This window comes from Tauraco erythrolophus, chromosome 8 (assembly GCF_009769465.1).
Source record: "Tauraco erythrolophus isolate bTauEry1 chromosome 8, bTauEry1.pri, whole genome shotgun sequence".
In the NCBI taxonomy this organism is placed as follows: domain Eukaryota; kingdom Metazoa; phylum Chordata; class Aves; order Musophagiformes; family Musophagidae; genus Tauraco; species Tauraco erythrolophus.
The window spans coordinates 12,280,014-12,302,735 of NC_141472.1; the positions used below are offsets into that span (position 1 = coordinate 12,280,014).

The window sequence follows — 22,722 nt, forward strand, 5'->3', positions numbered from 1 at the left end:
TGCACCTTCTAGCCTTACCTGGCCATTGCAAAGGATGCCTGTGGATCCTAAACTGCATTCCTCCATCTGAGCCCGATTAACAAACCAAAGAATAAAAAAAATAAATAAAAAAATAACGCTTTACAGGATGGATTCTGAAAATAGCATCCCTGTTCCCAATCACAAATGGTATTTTCTACAAAAGTTGCCTTCTGGACCCAGTCTGTGCAGCTCAAGTCTGGAGTCTTTAGCTCTGTATTAGTCCTGTCGCATAATTTCAGCTCCACGAGGCGCGTCTGTCCTCTCCCTTCCTCTTGTCATTTGAAGGAAAAGGTTTTGGAAGGATGTCCTCAAACTCCCCGGCAGTTTCTAGCAGTTACAAACTGTCTGCCTCTTCTTCTTTCATCACGGGTTTATCTAGGTTCAAACAGCCCGTGTTAAAACACATGAAGTACTACGTCCTTCGGGCTCGGCTATTTGCGGCCACTCCCCTGCGAAGGGTACAGGATGCTGAAGCCCCATCCTCCCTCCACTTCCTTCCTCGCCTTGTCCATGGGAGTGTTCGGAGGCGCAGCCACGGCCCCACAGCGTGGGGCGGGCTGATGCAAACAGCAGGATCGTTAAATCCTAGAAATGACGGCAAGGCAGCCACAGCAACGAGCACAGCGGGACCTCACTGGAAGTGATGGCTTTTGTTTACTCGGTATTTCGCTCTCCCGCATGACTTCCCGCAAATCCAGTTATTTTCGAGAAGACGAGACTGCTCCGTGACATTTGGCTGGGATGAAGCTGCCTTTAACCCAGGATAACTCGAGCAGGAGGATAAGCAGGTGTCAGAGAGCTGCTATTGCCACCTCTCCTCTTTCAGGTTGGTAAATGCCACCTCAGTGCAGGGGCTCAGATGAGGCTCTGTTTTGCCAGACTTTCTACTCACAAGCTTCCTGATGGCCGCTGGCAGCTGACCTACAACTCCTTCAACCTATGGCAAGGACCTAAACCTCGCCAAAGCAGCCCCAGTACTGCAAGAACAAAAAGAAGAGTCCTTAAAGGTATCTTTGCAATCTGGTCCACAGTCCGCAGATCCAAGCCCTTCGCAGCACACATTTCATGATACCGTACACTTGCCGTGCACCAGGTTCAAGCTCTCAAAGCAAATCTTGGTTTTCCAAGCAATAATCAGATAACAAAAAACAGGGAAAAAAATAATTCTTACAGGAATATTTATTCATTCTCGGCTTGAAGACCATCCCAAAAATGGTTCCAGTCAAAGAAATTAAAATGGACTTTTTGCTAACGAAGAACTGAAAGCTACTGCATTACTTTATGTTTGCAGGAGCACCTCTAGGCATTGCATCTTCAAAAGACAGGAGGGGAATGAACACCAGAACTGGACTACTGTAAGAGAAATTTAAAGCACTGCTGTGTACTAAATGGCTGGAAATTGTTCTCCCGTGAATGCCAAGAGAGCAACCTCCCAAAAAGATGAGAAGAGCAAAATTCTTGGACAGTCTTAAAAGCTGCCTAAGCAGCTACAAGATCCTACCCCATACTATCACAGATGTCTCTACTCTTCTCAACACTTTGGAAAACTTGGACAGTAATGAAAATACAACAAATCTTCAGCTGAGAAAAGCGGGGGCAGAAAAGTCAGAGGTGGAGAAAGGTACAGCAGGTGCCCTTACAGCCTCACGCAGGAGAGAAGCGGCTGTTTGGGCTCGGCGTGAAGGTGATGCTGCCCTGTGAGAGGCTGCAGGGCAACGCTCTGAACTCCAACCTAGACACAAGTACTGGCCTCCTGGTGACACCGCTCTGCTGTATTAGCAGTGAAGGATCATCATCATCTACATTCAGATATGTAATATCACGACCCAGGGTCAAAAAAAAAAAAACGGGGAGGTGTTTGTTCCTCACTGCACAGCAGCAATTTGTTCCCATGCACAACCAAAATTAAGGTTCACATACCTCCACTTACTGCCCTGCACTGTGGGCAAGAAGAGGAAAGACTCCACTCACATGCCCTTGGGTGCCCTCTGCGACTCCCTGTATACCACATACATTATGTTGCTGACGCTTCTTGCACTCTGCTACTTTATGCAGCAAGGGCAATTATTCATTTTTCTACCTGTGACTGACAGAATGGCCAGGAATAATCTGTATTTCTCTAACACTTCACTCCTGCTTTAGCTGCAGAAGTAGAGCAAAGGTAGAAGCCATACCATACACTCCATTCAAACACTAAAAAATGAAACCTTTTTGTTATTGAAGCTTAAATTAATAGAATGGCAAGATCCTTGCTCTCATTTTCATACACAGTCTTTATTCTGACACTGGCTATAAAATGGACTATTTCCTTCTTTTTCAAGAATTATACCACCATGTTTTGTTTCCTTCTATATGTCCGCTAACATTTCAATGTGGGGACCGGAGCATCTCCATGTGTCCTCAAACGATGTGGTATTTCAGGGCACAGCAGCAGCTCAAAGGATTAGTTAACTAGAATGCAGGACAAAGATACTTAAAAAAAATAAAAAGTACTTTTTTCAGACATATGACACAGTACAATGACAGGAATAAAGTGGAATTCCACTCTTCTGTATTCGAAGTAAAGACATCATTTAAATTCAAAGCATTCAAAGACAAAAATAAATCCTTTCACCCATCTCACTGGCAAAAATTCAAAAGCGTAACAATAGGAAGGAAATGACCTCAAGCTTAACCTCTTTCCTGAAAATCTTATTAATCCTCCTCCATAAAATGATGTGCGTTTCATTCCCCTCTGCGCTTCGGGTTTCACACACGTTCCAGCCCCACGGCACAAGTGCTCCACGCAGCGTGGGTCACTGGCCAGCGGACCAGGCTCACAGGGAAGCCAGATCCTACACATCACACATACACAATACTTGGGTGTTTCTGCAACTCACCACAAAAGGCTGGACACCACAGGGAAGACATAATGCTAGACAAAAAATAGAAGTATTTTTATTTAAAAACATTAAGCTAAAGAACAGCACTGAATAAACTCTGACAGATGGTAAAGCATGCCCTTAGCCATAAAGGCCATTGAATACTTGATCGTATTGTGGAAAAGTCCCTACGTCTTTGCAAAACGCTAATAAATCACCTACCATTTAGCTCACCAAGGTCCAGCTGGCTTCACATGAGGGTAAATACAGCATGGGGGATGCTTCCACCTCCTCCTGAAGGAAGCATCACGCAGCTGAGGCAAGAGCTGCACGTCCTCTCAGGTCAACTCACAATCCTCTCAGCTGCTGGTGGTCTCGTACCTTGTTCAAATTCCGATACAAACCCATCTTCACAACCATAATTTCTTCTTAATATGCTCCTCTCTGCGATATCCAGTTCCCCACCATATCCCTAAACACATCCCAACACTCCCACAACCTTGGAGCCTAAAGGAGATTATCTCCTGCTTTTAATGGCAGCAAGTCCAAGAAAAACAAACCACCTCTGTGTCTATAAGTATTCTAAAGGCCTGCTATGGTGGGGCATGACTGGCTAGCAAATCTAGAAAACACAAGCCACTTCTCCTAATTAACTGTAAAAGCTAATTTTGGGGGTAAATACTGTTGGAGCTAAATTTAAAAAAAAAAAAAAAAAGCTGTATCTAAGGTTTTCTGTGTCATATTTAATCTGCCAGTCTGAGTTTATCGTGGAATGTTTTTCCTCATTTTCCTTCTCAACCGTGACCTTATATGGTGTCAGATAAGCACTTGTTTGCTGGCAGCGCAGGAGCAGCTGAGCTCGCTTGAGCCGCGTGCAGAAGAGGATTGCAGCTTCCCAAGAATAAAGGGCACGCGCTTTTATCCGCCACCATGTTCCCACCGCAAGCCTTTGCCAGAAAAACTAGAAAATATAACAAAGTATTCCTGCTGCGGAAGACATGATACCAGCAAAGCTGCGCTTTTGTCACCGTAGCCTATCCTGCCCCCGGATAAATTCTGTTGGTAAATAAACATCACCAACAAAAGCAGGATTTTGCTAGCACAGCTGTGCTTGCAGAGAGGGCTTTCTCTGGTGTGGCTGTCTTGATACAGACCATATGGAATCTTGCAGCCAGCAAAAAAAGTGAGCGGTCATTTATTCCATGGCCTTCACGCTGTTTTTTTTATGGACCAACAGTATCTGGTCATGTATGCAGATACTCGAGGCAGACCAGAGAAACTGTGGATTTTGCTCAAACACTCCTGAAGTGAAAACAGTGGAAATCACTTCAGGAAGGGCTAGATGGTTATGGCAGCCCTGTTGAGTGTACCATCGGGGTCAGCAACTCCATCCCTCTCCATCCTTCATAGCCCGGAAATGCACTTGGAACAACTCCTCCTCTGCAGTAAGGTCACGTTTTCAATGCGGTCTGCTGCTGCTCTCTGACAATGGTACATACTTCAGTTTTCTGAGAGCTGGAATATTCAGGCCAGTTAAAGTTCGGACAGCACTGAGTGGCCCGTAATACGCAGAAAATCGGACTCAATGATCTCTTCTGGGTTTAATTTCGGTAAAATTTATGCTAATTTGAGAACCATTACTACCTCATAAAAGAACCTTAAGTATGCTTTATTGCACGTGTAATTCTCCTGTAATGACTTGTGCTTCAAAAAGGTTTTCTTGTGGAACGGTCGGCAAACACAATTGCCATAACCGAGAGGCCTTAAAATAGAGTCAAGATGACTGTGTGCTATTTTTACTTTTTTGTTGTTGTTTGCAAACCTAAAAATAAAACACCATTTTGAATCACTATGAAATATACATCTGCCCTTTAGACATCATACGCACCACTGAAACGCACACACGTAAAAAGCACAACAGGCTGGAAGAGATCCTTAAAACACACGCGTCCTATTTGAGATCTGTATTTTGAAACAAGCTGCAACTATCTTCTGTTCTATTTATATTTACGAAATTTTAAAATCAGATACCAGCGAAGAAGTACCTGGCAATTATCCCCCAAAATTTACTGAAACATTAGGCTTGAGTACTCATCGTTTTCCCAGATTACATTTTGCAACATGCCTCATGTTGGCTGCCCGTGAGGCAGAATAAATTTATTACCAGCCTATTCGCTATTACTGATCTGTAATCAGTAAAACTTTCTCCAGTTTCCTTCTCTCCTTTTTTCTCCTTTTTGTCCATTCTTCTGCTCTCTTTTCCTTTTTACTCCAGCCACTCATACAGTAGGAGAAACTAACCTACTTCATAAGGGATTTACAGTAGTACTACTACATTATTATCAGTAACCCTGCCAGTGGTAAGACGGGTACCCTAAGAGATATCTAAGGCAACTATCAAGCCTGTTACTACCTGTATAATAAACTACAAAGCTTCCTGCCCTAATTAACGGGAGGCATCCCAGCCCTAATTATCATCAACTATTTTAACAAACATGCTCTACAACTTGATAATGGTATGCAGGCATTTTAAATAAATTCACATAAATTTTGCAAGCACTCTTTGGGAGTATTGTGCTCATTTCCTGTTTTCATCCTCTGGTCCTAAAACTAAGATTATGATACATTGTAAGAAACTACAATTTATTAACAAAGTTTCAAGTTAATAATCTTATCAAGTAAAAACCTCACCTGGCAGACAATCCTCAAAACTGCTAAAAAGTAAGAACTAGTTACTGATCAGAGTAATCAGCAATAATTTTAAAAGCCCTATTCTAACTTACTGAAGTGTTATAAACTCCTCAATTTCTGCAATGATCTTCTACAAAACCTGACCTGAATTCACTGGTGCACTATGCAATGGTGCATTTTTCTATTCACGTTCTAACAGACATATTACTGGCAGAAATATTTACATTTCAGCAAGCATTAGGGAATACTAATACAGCGCAAAGGATGAGCTCAGTCATGTCAGATCAGGAACTGTCACCTACAGTAACAAGTCACACTTGTCACGAGTAACTTCACGGTCTTCACTCATCAAAATAAAGGAACCCATCAGCACAAGAGCGTGTCATTCAGCAAGAGCTTGCACTTCTAATCCTCAATTCATGTCACAACTTTCAGTGAAAGAGCTGCAGGCCCAAAGAGATTCATTAGGTATATCTAATAACTGAATAAATTCTAGAAAAAATCTTTAATTGTGTATATGCAAATTGTGAGCAAACAAAAAGGCTAAGTTCAGTAAATAGATTTATTTTCTAGAACTGAACTAATAGTATGCAACTCAGAAGAAAGTACAAGAGATAAAAGGTATATACTTCTTCTTAAATCCCTGTAAGGGCATAAAGTATCCTAATGAGCTGAAATCTCATTTGCAGGGAGCTCTCAGGCATGTAATGGGAAGGAGGCACTCCATCGCCAGCTGGCACCTTCTGCTGATGGCCACGGAAGAGAATGAGCGCATCCACAAAAACGAGTTAAGTGTGTTAACTGCCCACATATGCATACCCTTCACCAGTTACAACAGGTAGCTTTTTGTGCAGGTGAAAGTTTCAGCCAGAATCACTGAAGGTTTTCCATTAAGATTTTTATTTTAAAATTCATCATAAGCAAGAGTGTAAAACCTCAGAGCACAAAACATTCTGAGCCACAGAGCCAGCATCACCCAAAGAGTTGGCTCAGCCTTTGCACACAATGATCCATCAGCCACTTCTACGGCCAACTAGTTGGGTGGTACTTACTTTGGTTTTGACAGTAAGTACCACCTTCAGGTTTCCCAAAGCTCTATTTTCTTTTCTGGAATGAAGAAGCAAGGAGCAAGGTCAGTGCCAGACACACTCCCCGAGGGTCCTGTGGAGGCTCATTTAACCACTTGATCACTCCTGCTTTTTCAGCCTTTGTTTAACTTGGTGTTTATTTAGCCTTTTCTGTGGGTGTGTGAAAGTTTTATTTATTGCTTAGGGACAAAGGGCTAAACCAAGAAGCCCTAGATGCAGTATACCCACAGAACAGATAAAATGCCCAGAAAAAGGACTTTTCCTACATATGGCAGCTGACATTTAGGGATCCAGGAGGTTAGTTTGTCTTTTGCCTTCTCAAATGGTTGATGGTTTGAACCCTGAACTATTGCAACGGCACAAATACCTCTGGATTTCCAGCAACGTGGCATCCTTCACCATTGGGTGGAGACAACTGATTCATCACTGAAACGAGAGGCAAGATTGCCTCTGGATTCCTCAGCTTTGCTGTTATTGCATTTGATTATTGCTTGCAGTTTCTGACTTTGTCTGATCAATATTCTTCTTAATCTGTTCCAGCCTTTTGACAGCCGCAATATCAGCTGATGTTTCATTCTCATTGTTCAAGTCCATTCTCATATCTAATACAAAAATGTTCTTTTTCTTGTCAGTTCCAAATGATTTCTCACAGCCTTTTAGAAATCCTTCTAGTTTCTAAAAGTTGTCAATAAAACATGTCTCTGCAACACACATCTCTTAGGGATCTTGTGGGATTTAATATTCCCTTAGCAGCTGTTATTTTTTGAAGTTTATCTTCAATATTATGAGCTGTTTAAGGAGAATGCGAACTAGTCTATTGTTGTCATCTGACAATAATAGGTTTCTTAGGGAATTTATTAGAAAGTCAGAGAGCTTGCTGGTTTGGAATACAGAAAAATATTTAACAATACCCTTTTGTCATACTTCAACATTTCAGTAATCTAAACCAAACGTAAAACCCATTAACAAAAAGAGAAAATAGCCTAAGAATACCGGTTCTAACCCAAGGCAGAAATAGGCATCAAGTGTTTCCCTCTCATGCCTCTACTAAAGAGCGAGCCCATTAACTATGATATTGTAGATACCTCTGCATAAGCAATTTCTCCTTTCCTTTCTACAAACCACATAACGTCTAGCTTAAACAAACAGTAACATCCTCCTATTTCATTTACATATGTGTACGTTTGCTAAGGCATCCAAATGGCTGGTAAGTAATGCTGTGGAAAACCCACAGATAGAGAAGAACAATAGGTCAGCATAAAGAGAGCACATCCTCGCAAGCAGTGCACTAAGGCAGGCTATTAAGGGAGTATGCTGAATCACTCTATCCTTCACTACCTTTGTCACCATTACTGCTTATTTTCCTGGCCAACTACACTTTCCACTTCCCCCTCAGTGCCTCATGATGGCAGCTCTAACGGCAGATTCCTCATCTTGCAGATTTCCATTGCTGAAAAGCTCTTCCAGGCTCTTTACAGTTTCTTCACCTGAAATGAGTTTATTCCAAAAACTTGGTTCTGAACTGGCATAAACGTAAACCTAAATATTGGAATGTTCTAAAAATTCTTAATGAGGCCATTGCTATTATTCGACTTCCAATGTGCTTTACCACTGCAAGAAGTATTTCCTACTTTTAGCTCTGACCAGATTCCTCCTTTTACCTACCTCCTTCCTTTGATGTAAGGAGTCAGGATTCACTTTAGATTTGACATGGCTATTAACAATTAGCAGAATGAATACATTATATAGGATAATCTGAGTTCATTATGAAGCCCAGAAAAGCTGTAAGTTGAAACATCTTCTCTAATCGTTTACTACTAACGTTGCACATGAAATAAAACATTGTAAATGTTCCCAAAGACATGCATTACTAACTTATTAGTAAACGACAACAGCCAGCACTACTCAATACATTAGTGTATATCCAAGAAGCAGGCAAGCAATATGCAAAAACAACAAAAAAGAAACCTATAACTTCAAAAGTATATAAAAATGCTCTCTTAAACAACAACAACAAAAAACCCTGTTCGAGTATTGGATATATTACATCTAACTGTGCACAATTTCATACAGTGAGCTCTGATCCTGATAACTTTGTTAATGTGATTTGTAAACTGAGTCCCTGGCACTAATTTTCAGTCTAGCTGTGGTTTCTGCATTTTTGTATAATTTTATATGGTGTGTCATTGATTACTTGCAAACACAGACTATCCCATTTGGGAATCTGGCACGAGCACGCTGACATTGCAGAATTTAACAGCACAATTAAGGAAACACTGTAGACACCAAGAGAAGGGTTTTCTGGATTAACCTATGACTGAAATCTGACCCAGTTCACTTTTCAGAAGCACATCATGGTTTTTTTCAGTCATTTCCACCAAACAATATAGTGTGGTTATACGTTGTATTAATATTCAAGCAGACACAGGATAACCCAGAAATAGTTCAGGCGCGCAGCACATTCCAAATTTGCGCATACACTTTCAAAGATGCTATTTTTGCAAGGTATACAGGCACAGGAAATCTCATTTGTTCACTTCTGTCTCGCTGCCCGCATTCCTCTGCTGTCCCTGACCTGATTCAGGTTCCCTTGGACCGCAGCCTGGCGCTTGTTTACTTGACAGAAATTCACAAGTTTTCGTCAGTCCTTTGCTGAGGAGACCAAATCCGTTTTGTCACAACATGCCAAAAGTTTGTCAAGGTGGCTCTAGCCACCGACTGTTGCTGATTTTCTCCTCAACACTCTGTCTACCATCCCCCTGTGCATCAACCTGAAGCTATAAGCAGGCTTGTATGCTGACTGGCAACTCAATCTTGCGTTAAGCGAGATCGTTTTTCTTTCCCATGTTCCTGCCAATCAATGATTTCTTCGGACTCTTCAAGAGGGACACTGCTACTAATCCTTTTTTTAACAACCCTTGACTATTCTGCCCTCTTGCTGGCCCTTGCTAAGAGGAATGCAGCAACTGTTCCCTCACCAGGCGGTCGCAGAGCCCCAACCTTGCCACCTCCACAAGAACTGGGAATGATTACATTAAAAATTAACAACAAAATGAAGCAGTTGGATTTTATATCAGGAAAGCATAGAGGGTTGGAAATATAAGGACTTCGAGAGAAACTGTAACAGAAATACCACATGATACTCTTCTGTAAATATCCCAAAAATGGTGGGGAAAAAGCCATCGCTATCCGAAATCTTCAACACACTGAGCTGGGACTGTTTTACAACCGCTGATGATCATGGTTGTTTTTTGGGTTTGTTGGTTGGTTCCACTGCTCCCTTCCCAGTTCACCCTCTCCAGAATAAAATACCTGTGCTCCTCCTTCAGAAAAGATTTCAGCTGCATTGAACGCCAGGACAGAACCTCTGTGGAACTTGCAGCTGCAACTCCTAATACATCCCACTACTTCACTCCTAAAGGTCCTATTAAAAAGCTTATAAATCAAAGTATCAAACTACTGCAGCCAACGGTTGTGCTCCAATGAGAGAAACGCAGCGAGTCAATTGTTCATGACTGCAAGTCACGGATAAACACTGACGAGAAGTGGGAAACCAGAGAACCTGAGGCAGAGACCTGCACCATCTTCAGACTCTCTCCCTTTGCAGGGTGGGTGCAGAGGAGGAAATGTCTGGATTGAGCATCGCAGTTGGATTTTTATTTCGTACCTGCATTTATCCAGCTCTCATTGTTTTGAGACACTTTACATACCAACGGGATCAACTCCTGTGCAGTTACTCTGTGCTTTCTTTTCTCCATTGTGATCTGCATGTATTCAGATTTTTCCGGAGTGCCCAAAAAGCCAACAGCATATGTCATCTGTTTGGAGATGTGGTATTTATAGCTTGCATCAGGGACTTTCTGTGTAATACACTGAAGCAGGGCAAACTGGCTAATTACTGCTGCATCTCAGTTCAAAGTTCAGATCCAGATCCAGATGTCAAACTCCTTAAAAATTCAGGATCACCTGATTTTGCTTTTAGTTTGGCTCATCAGAGAGGAAATCCCAAATAATGCTGTTTGATGCTGGCTTCCTCACTTCTGTCCCTGAGCTGCTGCGTAATTCTTGGGAAGCAAAGAAAATCCCAAAGCCTCGCCTACCTGCTGCATACGACGTATATGTTACTAAAACGGTGTCCTTTTACTTATTTTTAAACTTTCTATGTAGAATTCCAGCCAGTTGCCAGCGCCATGACTCAGCAAAGTCCCGTGCAGAGACGCTCCCGGCTGGGACCGTGGCAGCTCCAAAGGCGGCAGGGCAGCTCCCGGGCCTTCCCACGCGGAATGCACACCTGCTGCAGGCGACAGCAGGACACGTGGGGCAGCATCAGAAAGGGCCCCTGAAAGCCAGAACGCAAATTGTTTGCGAGCAATGAAATCAGGAGAGAAGTGCATCGCCTGCGCAGCTTTCAGATTTCAGGATGCTATTTTTGGAAAGCTTGGTAGTCCGCAGCTCAGCATCTTTACGTTACTTCTCTTAATTTACATTCAAGTTCGGTAACATCTTTAATTTTGCATTATAGAGATTCTGCTGGTCACTTCCCAACTGCACCTCTTTCATGCTGATACGTGGGAGTCTGAAAACATGCCCTACATTTCTAACAGCAAAGCTCAGGTGCTCTTTTGGGATCTTTTCTCCCAAATCCTTTTGGAACATGGAGTACATGTAATAGATTTCCAGAGAACATCTGTAAATTGGTATCCTCAGAACTATCAAGGGCATCTGTGATTTCAAACACAGTGTCCTCTACTCAGCAAGCAATTTATTTCAGGAGGTTGACTCATTTCCTTAAAGCTTTTTGAGCTATCTGTTGTGACTGAAAAAAATTCAGAAAATTTAGAAGTACTCAAGGAAATGAGCCAACACATCCTGGAAGAAATTCATCCAATACACACACAATAAGTCAGTCTTAGATTTCTAAAGAAACAAACAGGAGGAAGTTCTAAAAGAACCTGAAATATTTTCTGTGAAACACATTGTTTGTTTCCTATCATCATAACTCTCCTTATGCCTGCTTTAAAAGCAACATACTATGGCTAGCCAGAAAGGTGATGTGGTTTTTGTTGGTTTATTTTTCCCTGCAGAGACAAAAAACCTTCCCTGAAATAGTTCAGTGAATCTCCTCAATCTTTAATTTAAAAATATTGCTGCCGTTATGCCTCACGAAAACTTTATTTCAGATCCCTGGTGCTCACTCCCAGGGGCACAGGGTCCATAGTCTAACTGTACTTCCCAAGATGAAGCCTTTTCAGTGAGATGCATAATGCACCACTGAACCACCTCATCACAGAGCTCTGGGGACACTGGCTACCCAGAGGTGGTCACCCTGGCAAGGCAACAAGAAGTCCCTACCTTCAAGGATCTCCAGCAATATAATCGAGCACACTGTCTCGGAGAAGTTCAACTCTTTGAAAGCAAAAGCAGAGAACCAGAAACCTTTTTACAGCCTTTCCAAGAATCACTCATCCCCACAGTTTCATGTTTCTGAATATCTGAAATCATGATAGGAAAAAAAGTAAAATCCATTTGCCAAACAATAAAGACTTTCTGAAATAGTAGTTATTACAAACTACTTTTGGCCTTCTCTAGATTCTCACGTACTTGTGAAGCACAAAGAATGCAATTCAAGTATTCTGAGTATTTTCAGTTATTAAGTGAAAAAAGGCAATTTTTCATTAAAACTTTTCTATGCCATTGTCTATTAGACATTAATTTAGCAGCATGACAATGCTGAACAGATGCCTTCAGCTAGATGTCTACCAAGTGACGACGTACGTCCACGTGCTGGGCTGGCAAAGGTGCTAAGCCTCTTCTTTGACTTGGGAGGCTCACTCCATATGCACATATGGCTTTTGGAAACACAGCACGGTCCAGACGTGATACTGAATCTCCCAGAACATGTTAGCATCACCAGCCAGTTCTGAGAGGCAATCTCATCAATGCCAGCCCACTCTTTGAGAAACGATCAACTGAGGCACTCACAATGCAGGGAAAATTGCAATCCAAGTTTGAATCTGTCTGAAGATTGACTTTACGCTGCAATGAAGACAATAAAACCTCTGTGCCTCCTTCTCATTTTCTCCATTACTCTTGACAGTCTTTACAGTTCGTATTGGTGTCTGTTCAGTCTTTCCAGTTGATTGCCTTGGACTTCATTTTTCTATTTGATGACTTCTCTGTATCAGAATATCCCTGGATCCCTATATGTCATTTGGCATCTTTAGCTGCCCTGGCAAACAAAGAGGTTTCCAAACCTTAGCTTGACCCTTTGCAATCTACTAACTCCCTCATGATACACAAGGTATCAACATGCCAGTCCCAACATCCAGAAATATTTTGTTGTTTTAAAGCTCTTCTCTCATAGGGGATGAGATGCATCTCCAAGATGCACCTGCTCTTCGTAGCTTCACGTTGCAGCTGATAGTTAAAACCACCGGATCAGCAGATGGCCCATGGAGGAGCTGCCTGACGCTGCCTCCTGCCATGCTCCTCTAGACAAAGCAGTCAGTCAGCTGCACAATAAGTGGGATCAGTGAGCATCCAAAGGAAAACTATCACCAAATTAGATGCAACCCAAAACTACACTGAAAGTCGTTGTTTTCCATTAGAAATTAAAATGGTATTTTATGACAAAGTCTTGATTAACTAAGACTAACTGCACAGCCGTCCTAAGTAAACAGACATTATCCGAGCGATAGCATCTTACTAATCTCTTCTTCATTATCTCTCATGCAGTAGACACAGAAGAGTGAAGAAGGAGGTTGGAAGATTGCCCAGGATCTTTGCAATCTACTTCAGCAGAAGAGAATTCAGAATTCCCAGGATGTTAACTCCAGAGTAATGCAGAGACAGTATAAACAGAGTTTTCCCCTAATAACCAGAAAAACTGCTAACCTGTCTTCAGCACCATAGTATCATGTTCAGGGTATAGGAATGAATTTTTTTCCGATCTTTTTCCTCATGCATATGCTTTATTAGTTTTGTAATGAGGTGGATTATCTCTTCAGGGTTAAGATTTACCTCTTAAACAAAAAGAATGCCAACATAGTAACTTCTAGTCTCAAATCAAAGATGAGGATAGACGAAGCCAAACACGGCTTATAACAAGTATTAAATGGCTCTGTAGATTAAAAGGGATGACACCAAAGCTAAAAGAGACACAAAGGTCATGCTTCAATTCTTTAGAAGCAGTATTGTTTTACCAGTGCCAAAAACCAAAGCAAATTACATTGAAATCATCACTAGAAGTCAAAAAAGGAGATAAAAAACTTGCTTATTCAACTTTTTAGCACAAAATCTCAGAAGCAAAAAGCTTTCTCTCTCGCAGTGTTAACATGCAACAGCAAAAAAAGGACCAAAAATTGTGTAGACTAATGAAGGGAAAGAAGCTTTATTGATTTGTGTAAATATCTTGAAAGCACGTACAGATAACATTTCCATCATTTCTACTACATTCCTAGCAGAATATTTTTAAAGAGCAGTAATTCCCTGGGACTCAGCAGGCAAAGAACAGAACCTAGAATTAAATGCAACTAGAAAGAAAGGTTTGCCAACTCCGCTACTCCCAGCAACACAAGCAGACCCAGCGCATAAATAAGTAATTACAAAAAGTGCAATCAGACTTGCAACCCTCTTACAGCAGCTACAAAGCATGTCCCATCACCCCCTCTCTGGTGGGGTCAATGCCGCGCATGGCAACTGCACGGGTCCAGTGGTGGATTACTGCCAAAGAGACAGTCCCTCTCACTCTCCTGCTACCCCGGCTGCTCTCCCTCATCCCACTCCAGATGCTAAATCGGCAGAGAGCTGTTTGTGCTCCTGGGAGAGTAGATGCTCTGTCATTTTGGCCCTGCTCAGCCAACGGGCAGCAAATAGCAGCACCGAAGAAGGTGATCTACACTAATCTGAAAGGCAGCAATTATTATTTAACTGCTTGAGCAGAAGAGGAGTGTACTCATTAAGTGTGCTGTAATTAGGACTGTTTTCAAAATCGAAATCTTACGTGCTAATGACTCAGAACATCTAGCCAAAGGGACAACAAAAATCGTAAAGCTATTCGCGTCATTTGGTGAAACACCACTGATGCCAGGTGGGTTGTCTTTGATTTTACCTGCCGAAAATATATCACAGGCGTGGGTTTTTTTTTAAATAGAAACTGGACAACACACTTTTCATCCTTTTGCTCAAATCATTTACAAGTTAAAGAATATACCAAAGAAAGCATTGTTGCCTGTACATTAAGTACTACTCATCAACAATTCCTAAAGATCTTATTCATTGTTGACTTTGGTAGGTTGTTGCATCCTTACTCAGTATCTTAAAAGCAACTGCCTGTCCGCAAGTCTACTAAAATTCCAAGATGCATCTATGTTGCAAAATTTCTTGAACTGAATTTTCCCTCTCCCTGGAGGCTACCATCTGCTAACTATGTCATGCATGAAACTCTATATACAAATTAAACTACAGTGAAGATAGAAAGATGTTATATTTTTCTTTTTTATTAGGTCATTACCGGATATTTCTCTCAGTGACAACGGTACGTGCCTGCTTCTGTGCTATGTTTTTCTATGCATAGTTCATCTTAGAAAGCCAAATCCATTTAGGCTTAACTGGCTTCATACGCAACAAAGCACTTCCATACTTGACAGCAGAGATACAGTATCGATTAAGGTCCTGATCTTGCAAGGCACCGAACGCCTTCCATTCTTAGTCCTCTTCACAGATGACACGTAGTAGGTCCAAGTTTTCAGTTTTAATCTGTCAAAGATTATCCTCAAGTGTGACTCCACTCATGGGAACCACATTTATGACCATCAGATAAAGCTTAAATTCCCAAGGAAGGAAGCTGTGTTGAGTTTCTGTGGTGGGGTTTTGGTAGCAGGGGAGGGGCCACAGGGATTGCTCCTGTGAGAAGCTGCTGGAAGCTTCCCCGGCTCCAAGTCAGACCCGTCTCTGGCCAGGACGAAGCCCATTCATGCCTCTGTGAATGACATATTTAAGAAAGAATAAAGAAACCTGTGCCATGTGGGACCTGCAGCGAGGAGAGGGGGAATGCACGGGCAGCTGTCTGCACTGCCCACCCTCCTACTCACCTGGCACGGGTAGGGGGGTGGCATGGTTTGCAGTGCTCCGAAGCTCCCTACTCCCAGGGTGCCTGCTGGGCAGAGCTCGTCCCACCAGGACCACCAAGGTTTATCAGGCTGGTCAGGCCGAGCACAGCTGCAGCAGATAGAGGAGTGAGATGTGAGAGAAACACTCCGCAGACACCCAGGTCAGTGAAGAAGGAGGAGGAGGAGGTGTGCCAGAGCTGAGATTCCCCTGCAGCCCATGGTGAGACAGCAGGATGTCCCCCTGCAGCCCAAAAGAAAAATGATGGAGTGGACCATGACGACCTGCAACCCATGGAGGACCCCACACCGGAGAGGGTGGCTGTGCCCAAAGAAGGCCATGACTCCATGGGAAAGCCCACGCAGGAGCAGTCTGTTACTGAAGGACTGCACCTCACAGGACAGGCCCACGCTGGAGTAGTTCGTGAAGAACTACAGCCCATGAGAAGGACTGACATTGAAGAAGTTCATGGAGAACTGTCTCCTGTGAGAGAGACTCCATGCTGGAGCAGGGGAAGAGTGTGAGGAGTCCTCCCCCTGAGGAGGAAGGAGCAGCAGAAACAACATGTGACAAACTGACCACAACCTCCATTCCTTGTCCCCCTGTGCTGCCGGGGGGGGTGGAGAGATAGAGGACTGGGAGCAAAGCTGAGCCCGGGAAGAAGGGAGGGGTGTGAAGTGTTTTTTAAGATCATAGAATCATAGAACGGTTTGGGCTGGAAGGGACCGCAAAGATCATCTAGTTCCAATCCCTCTGCCATGGGCAGAGACACCTTCCACTACACCAGGTTGCTCAAAGCCTCATCCAACCTGGCCTTGAACACTTCCAGGGATGGGACAGCCACAGCTTCTCTGGGCAACCTGTTCCAGTGCCTCACCACCCTCACAGTGAAGGATCTGGCTTTGTTTCTCATTATTCTCTCTGACGTCATCAGCAACGAATTAAACTGGTCTATTCCCTAAGTCGAGTCTGTTTTGGCTGTGACAATAACTGGTGAGTGATCCCTCCCTGTCCCTGTCTCGACCCTCAAGACGGGGGGTGGGGGGGCGGGGGAAGGAGTGAGCGAGTGGCTGCATGGTGCTTAGTTGCTGGCTGGAGCTAAACCACGACAGAAGCATTTAATGGAGCATACGAGTTCACACCATATCCGATAATGAAAACTTCTAATGGCAACTGAATAGCAACAATCAGAGAATTATTCTCAGCGAAAAACAGACACTGAATTTCTAATCACATTTTTGTCAGAAAACTAGAAACCGGTGACCTGTATCCATCAAACCTTCTTCTGTGTACAGTTAAACAGGGCTTGATGCTAACCGTGACATGCAAGAAGAGATCAAGCTGAAATCAAATTCTTAAATATGCCCTTTATGAATAAATATCCTTTGTCCATTTCCCTTTCAATCTCATTACATATCTGCATAACTATGCAAGTTATTTTTAATATATTCTATAAATTTTCAAAGTCAGCTCCTCTACATTCACATAATACTTTACAGTACTCATCTTGCTTCTTCCAAGCAAAGTAATGCATCTTTGTTGTATCTTTTCCTCTTCTCCTTACTACAATACATGGGAAACGACTATGTTGTTTTTATGGAAATAGTAGGTTCATTTTTTGCATTACCACATACTTAGATATAAAGGATTAATTTATTCCCAAGGTCAGGGTGGGAATGACAAGGGCAACGAATCTACTAATTTTTATAAACTTTCAAGGACTACTGACACATTAGTGACACAATGAGTGATCAGTGACTTGAAATACAACCGAAGACTAAACAGCTTGACATTAACTTGGAATGACTGCTAGACAAAAAAGGCAGATCTCATGAAGACAGTTTGACCAGACCTTGAAACAAAGAATGGGATTTGCTTGCCTGGGAACTGGCTGCCCAGCAGAGTGAAAGCGATGGAGTCCTGGGTGCTGCTGGGAAAAGAGACATGAAACGCTGCCAATACAGATGTTTGTAAGCTTTGTTTTTCCCAGTGAGTAAACACCAGCTAAGCATAGCCAGTTTAGTGGCACTCTTGTAGCATCTTCACCCCACATCGGTACCTCGCTTACGCCAAACTGTCAAATTCTACAAGGGCTGGGTACAGCTCAGTTCAGCTGAAAATTTTTCCTTACCAGAGAAGCTATAAGATGGTTAGGTCCAGCCATTCTCTGGATCTTTTTTGTTCCTCAAATAGCGTAAGTTGCAAGACACATCTTGATGAGCTTTGCTAGGATAGGAAGCCTATCAAGATCAGTATTGGCACCTTCAGTAACCTCCTTCGGTTACAATTAAAGAACCTGGGTATCCAACATGAGGAATATTAAAAGGTTGTATTAAACATATCCATCAGTAGTGTTAGTTCCAGAGTCCTAGTATACATGTTTCTCACCTTTTTAAGTGTCACTGGTTTTAACTACGCTGGTCACGTCCTTAACATAACATATTTAACACTCAGCTTATCACACTTCTCCATTAATTCAAATTGTTATAGTCATTGATAAATCTGTGCAGATGAAAGAGCCAAGAACTTAATAAAAAATTCACAGGAGGAATTCTAAAGCTGTGCATAATGCAAAACTAATCCATAATCTATTACTTACATGAAACAAATCAATAGGTGAATTGATGCAACTACCTTTTCAATCCAGTTGTCAGTGATTTGGAATAACTTTTTCCCAAATTATTCTGAAAAAAGTGTATGGTATGTTGGTTTCATGATAGAAAACAGCTCGGCAAACATCTTCAGGGGGGAAAAAAAAAATCAAAATGAAAGCCAACCTCCTTCAAACAACCTTAAAAAATATATCAGCCTAACACAAGGCAGTTTTATGGTAAAAGGGAATATTACAAATCCAGAAGTGTATCCAGAAGTGAAGTGTGAATCCAGAAGTTTTCCACTATCCACTGTTTTTATTTGCCATCTTCCCATCTGCTGGAACAGCCATTTACATCAAAAAGGCAAGGTGGGGAGACCACTGCTTTCTATCCAAAGGATTACACATGTTGTCATGCCAAAACCTCTTGCAGTGGAAAGATACTGACAACACGGCTGAAAGTGTCCTCCTCCCTGCAGCTACGTTTGTCTAGTTTTCAGGTCAGGGGTATCTCAAAAACTTAAAAAACACAATTAACTGAAAAGTTTGGATGTTCTAGCAACACCTTCTCTGTCACAGCTTGAACTTCTTCCAGGCATAAATATCATCCTACAGGATTCTAGGTTCTGTTTTTATTTTTTAGCAGGGAAGTAATTCTTTTCTTCTTAAAACAAATATAATGAGTGTATTTTAATGTAGTGAGTGCATCTTTTAAGGTAACTGCTGCAAGTGATGAATATACATAGAGAAAGCACCTTCTATCCAGGTCTTCTAACTTTTGCAGTAAAGAGGAGGTATTATGCTGTCCATATACTGATTTTTGAGCAAAATTTACTAGCTTACAACTGAGGAGGAGAAAGTACCAAATTCTGTGTTGGGGAAAAAGTACTTTTGCATGTAGGTCTAGAAAGGCAGGAAAGAATAAGATTGAAATGAAGTACCTGGAGGGAAAGCTTCTAAAGACCCTTGGTTTGTTACAGATTTTTTTTTTAAAACCGTTGTAAGCCTCATCACATATGATGTTAGGATACAATTCCTGTATTAGACTGCCTTTGCTTTTCATTAGTCCATTCCAGAGGGGGCCTTCCCTAATACTACTAAGTCACCAGCAAATGAAGTATTTCAAGGCAGCTTTTACCACTGACTTTTGCTTATCACAAACACCAACATCAGATAGAGACCAGTGCCAGCAGGCTGAGATAAACACAAGTTCTCTCCTGTAATCCTACTTATCGGCAACTATGAGTTTTGCTTTGTTATAAGTATTATTTAAGCATACATCTCCAGTGGGAGTTTCACCAACATCTTAACATGCACAGGTATGGCTCTTCAAGAGATTTGGAGCCATAGCTGGTCCTTTTGCTTATTTTTTGAAGAGGACAAAACCACCACAGTGCTTAGATATTCAGATGATATCATAAAAAAATCCCCAAAATCCCCAATGGTTGATGGCATTCAGTGCAACACCAGCCTCCCAGAAGCCTAAGCCAAAGACTCTACCAGGGAGCCGACTGGCTAAACACCCGCTCTTCCCCACGGAAAGTCAAGCTCATCCATGGTTTGCAGACTTGAGCAGCAGCCAAAATGAGGAGTAACCACAAATAAATACTGCTATGCCTAGTAACTAGTCAATAGACAGTACTGCTCAGATTTTAAAGCACAGAAAAGTACTCCTATTGCTAAAACAGGAAGGAAAAAAAAATAAATCAAGTGAATAATCAGGCTTTTCAATAAAGTTATTACTTTGTATGCTTTCTATAATGGAAACCAGAGAAATCTTCTGGGAATAAAGTGTCTTAACATTTTATAATCTCTGTCTAATGTAAGCCACTATTTTAAGTGTATTAAAGGCGGTTTATGTGAAAGCTTTTTTCTTTTTAATCTCGTCTGACCTGAAACAGAAAGGCTCCAAACTTCATTACGCTAGGAGGCTTAGTATAAACCTAGATCCTATCTAAATTGCCCTATATAACTTCGCAACAGTTTTTTTTCATTTGTTTCAATTTTTGATCTGCTTTTATAATGCTGTTATGGATCCACACATAACAAAAAGCCAGGCAGCCTGTGAAAAGCAGCTGATGGAAATAAATATCATAACCTTTGATAGCCAGCATTATAAATATGCCAAGGATCTCCAGAATAAAGGCATGCATCTCATAAATAGAACTCCATAAATTAGGACAAAAATATGCCAATCTGAGCAATTTGGCCATGGGAGTTAATCTATTTAAACCAAAAGTAGGGTTTACTTCTCTCTCCTGACTTCTTATTCTTCATTTTGTACTTTCTGATTTCTTTAAATATGAGATTTCACGGCAACCCATAAAACTCATCAAGATTCAACTACCCTCAGTGGAGAGCAGTGGAGAGCCCACCTGGTGATCTTCTTGAACAGTTCTCACCTCCCTGGAGGTGAGTACCAAGGAAGTCTTGGTACTCTGTTGCCACAATAACACAGTGGCAAGAAAACTGGGATGTCTCACAGTCACTTTTGTGTGACAATCCTCATAACCCATCCTGAAGAAGAAATGAGAAGCCCATTCTAGGCAAAGCTTAAAGCTGAATTAAAAACGATAAACATGTATTTCAGATTTGACAGTTTCAAGTTTCATGCAACACTGCCTGATTCACCTGAAGAACAGCTAAGACCCAGAAATAACACCTCTCCCTCGCGTGTAGTCTCCCCGGGACACCTTTCTGTGCTTTTATAGATGTGTTATCTACATTCTCCATGCATCTCACCTCTAGAGATAGAAAGCTGCTTCAACAAAAGTTGATGGGCAAGACTGTTCAAGAAGTGCTACTGACACTTCAAAGAGTTCAGACAGTACAAAAGCAGAAATAGTCAGGAAAAAGGATGTTTGCGTTCACAGAACACACTGTGTCCCTCACATACACTTTTCTTCTCGTAATCCTTACGAACACACGGGAAAAGAAAAACACCCTCTGTACCAAGCAGTCCCTCAACAAGAAAACAGATCACATTTTAGGTGTACACAGTGATGAAACAGAGAAAGATACAAGTATGGTACAAAAACCAGCAAACTTGCACATGTATCTAGAAACATTCCTTTAAATACAACATTCTAGAAAAACTGAGCATGAATTTAGCAATGTAGAATTTTTCAGGTAGGTTCAGCTTCTTGCATTTGAAAATGGAAGACCAGAAGTAATTTCAGAGGAGTATCCTGAGGACATTATAGTGAATTAATCTCTAATAAAATATGCAGTCTTTTCTACAAAGTATTTGTTCATTTATGACTTCCTATTTTTAAAAAGGAAAAACCAAACAGAAGTCTGGAAAAAAATTCACATGCACTGGAAAAAAAAAAAAAAAAAAGTCAGTCCTTCAGAATAAGATGAATCTGTGTCTCTCCCCAGAGGCTTTTCTCTTTTTAAAAAGTTAACATCTATTTTCATAACCATTTAGAAGGCCAAACATTTCACTGAAGTTGTACTGCACTAGAAACAGCTCCATCTACTATTCCCTAATGTAAGTCAACCATCTGCAAGCCACCTAGTAGTAAAGGCAGTGACTCCAATTGCTGACACTCTTGTGACCAACTTCCCCAACCAATGTCTGGGTGAACACGTACACTGGTTTGCAGTCAGTCGCTTAAAAAGAAAGGGATCTAATAAGTTTGGTGGGATTCCTAGTGAGCCACTGCAGTCCAAACCATGCAGTAAAACCACACTCAGAAGCACAGAACTAACTGCTTCCTGAGGACAGAAAACTAATGAGAGCGTGCTAACTGAATAAATTAACGAACGAAGAGGCAAGACAGTTTCCCAGTATGTCGTTTTCAACTCCTTTTATAATGGATGTATTCTACAAAACTAATTTGAGGTGAAAACGTACCTGGATTGCTTCAGACCTTTGCCAGATCTCTCTGTACTAATGCCTGAGCTCAGAACGATGCTCATTTTTAGAATTTCACCTTCTCTCCATTTAGAGAATTAACAACTACTGTTTTCCCCCCATCAAAACATTGATCCGCCTTTCACAACAGTTAATTGTACAACCGACATAAAGCGCAGCAGGAACGCGCTTTTGGTTACGCAACGTGGTTTTTGAAATAAGGGCAAAATATTTGATTTTTTCTGTTCCTAGCTCCTTGAAAAATGGTGCTTTACTAGACGATGTGGGGGAACACTGGGGGTACAGCAGTGGGCTGGCACAGCCCCAGCGCTGTCTTGTGTTAGTGACCACACACGATTCCTGCTGCCTTCAGGAAGCAGCGTGAGAGGAGAGTGACTTTGTAAGCGAAACGTTTTTCAGTATAAAGAAAAAACCTCCAGCAACTGTGCTGGATATTAATAACATGTTTGAGAATGCTGCTTTTAAATATATTCACCCACA

The 22,722-nt window shown here is 41.7% G+C and overlaps 1 protein-coding gene across 1 annotated transcript in view; it reads right to left on the reverse strand.

Moving 5' to 3' along the window:
• HECW2 (HECT, C2 and WW domain containing E3 ubiquitin protein ligase 2) overlaps nucleotides 1-22,722 on the reverse strand; it is a 112,894-nt gene that overhangs the window by 87,543 nt on the left and 2,629 nt on the right. The gene's annotated exons all lie outside the window — the stretch shown is intronic.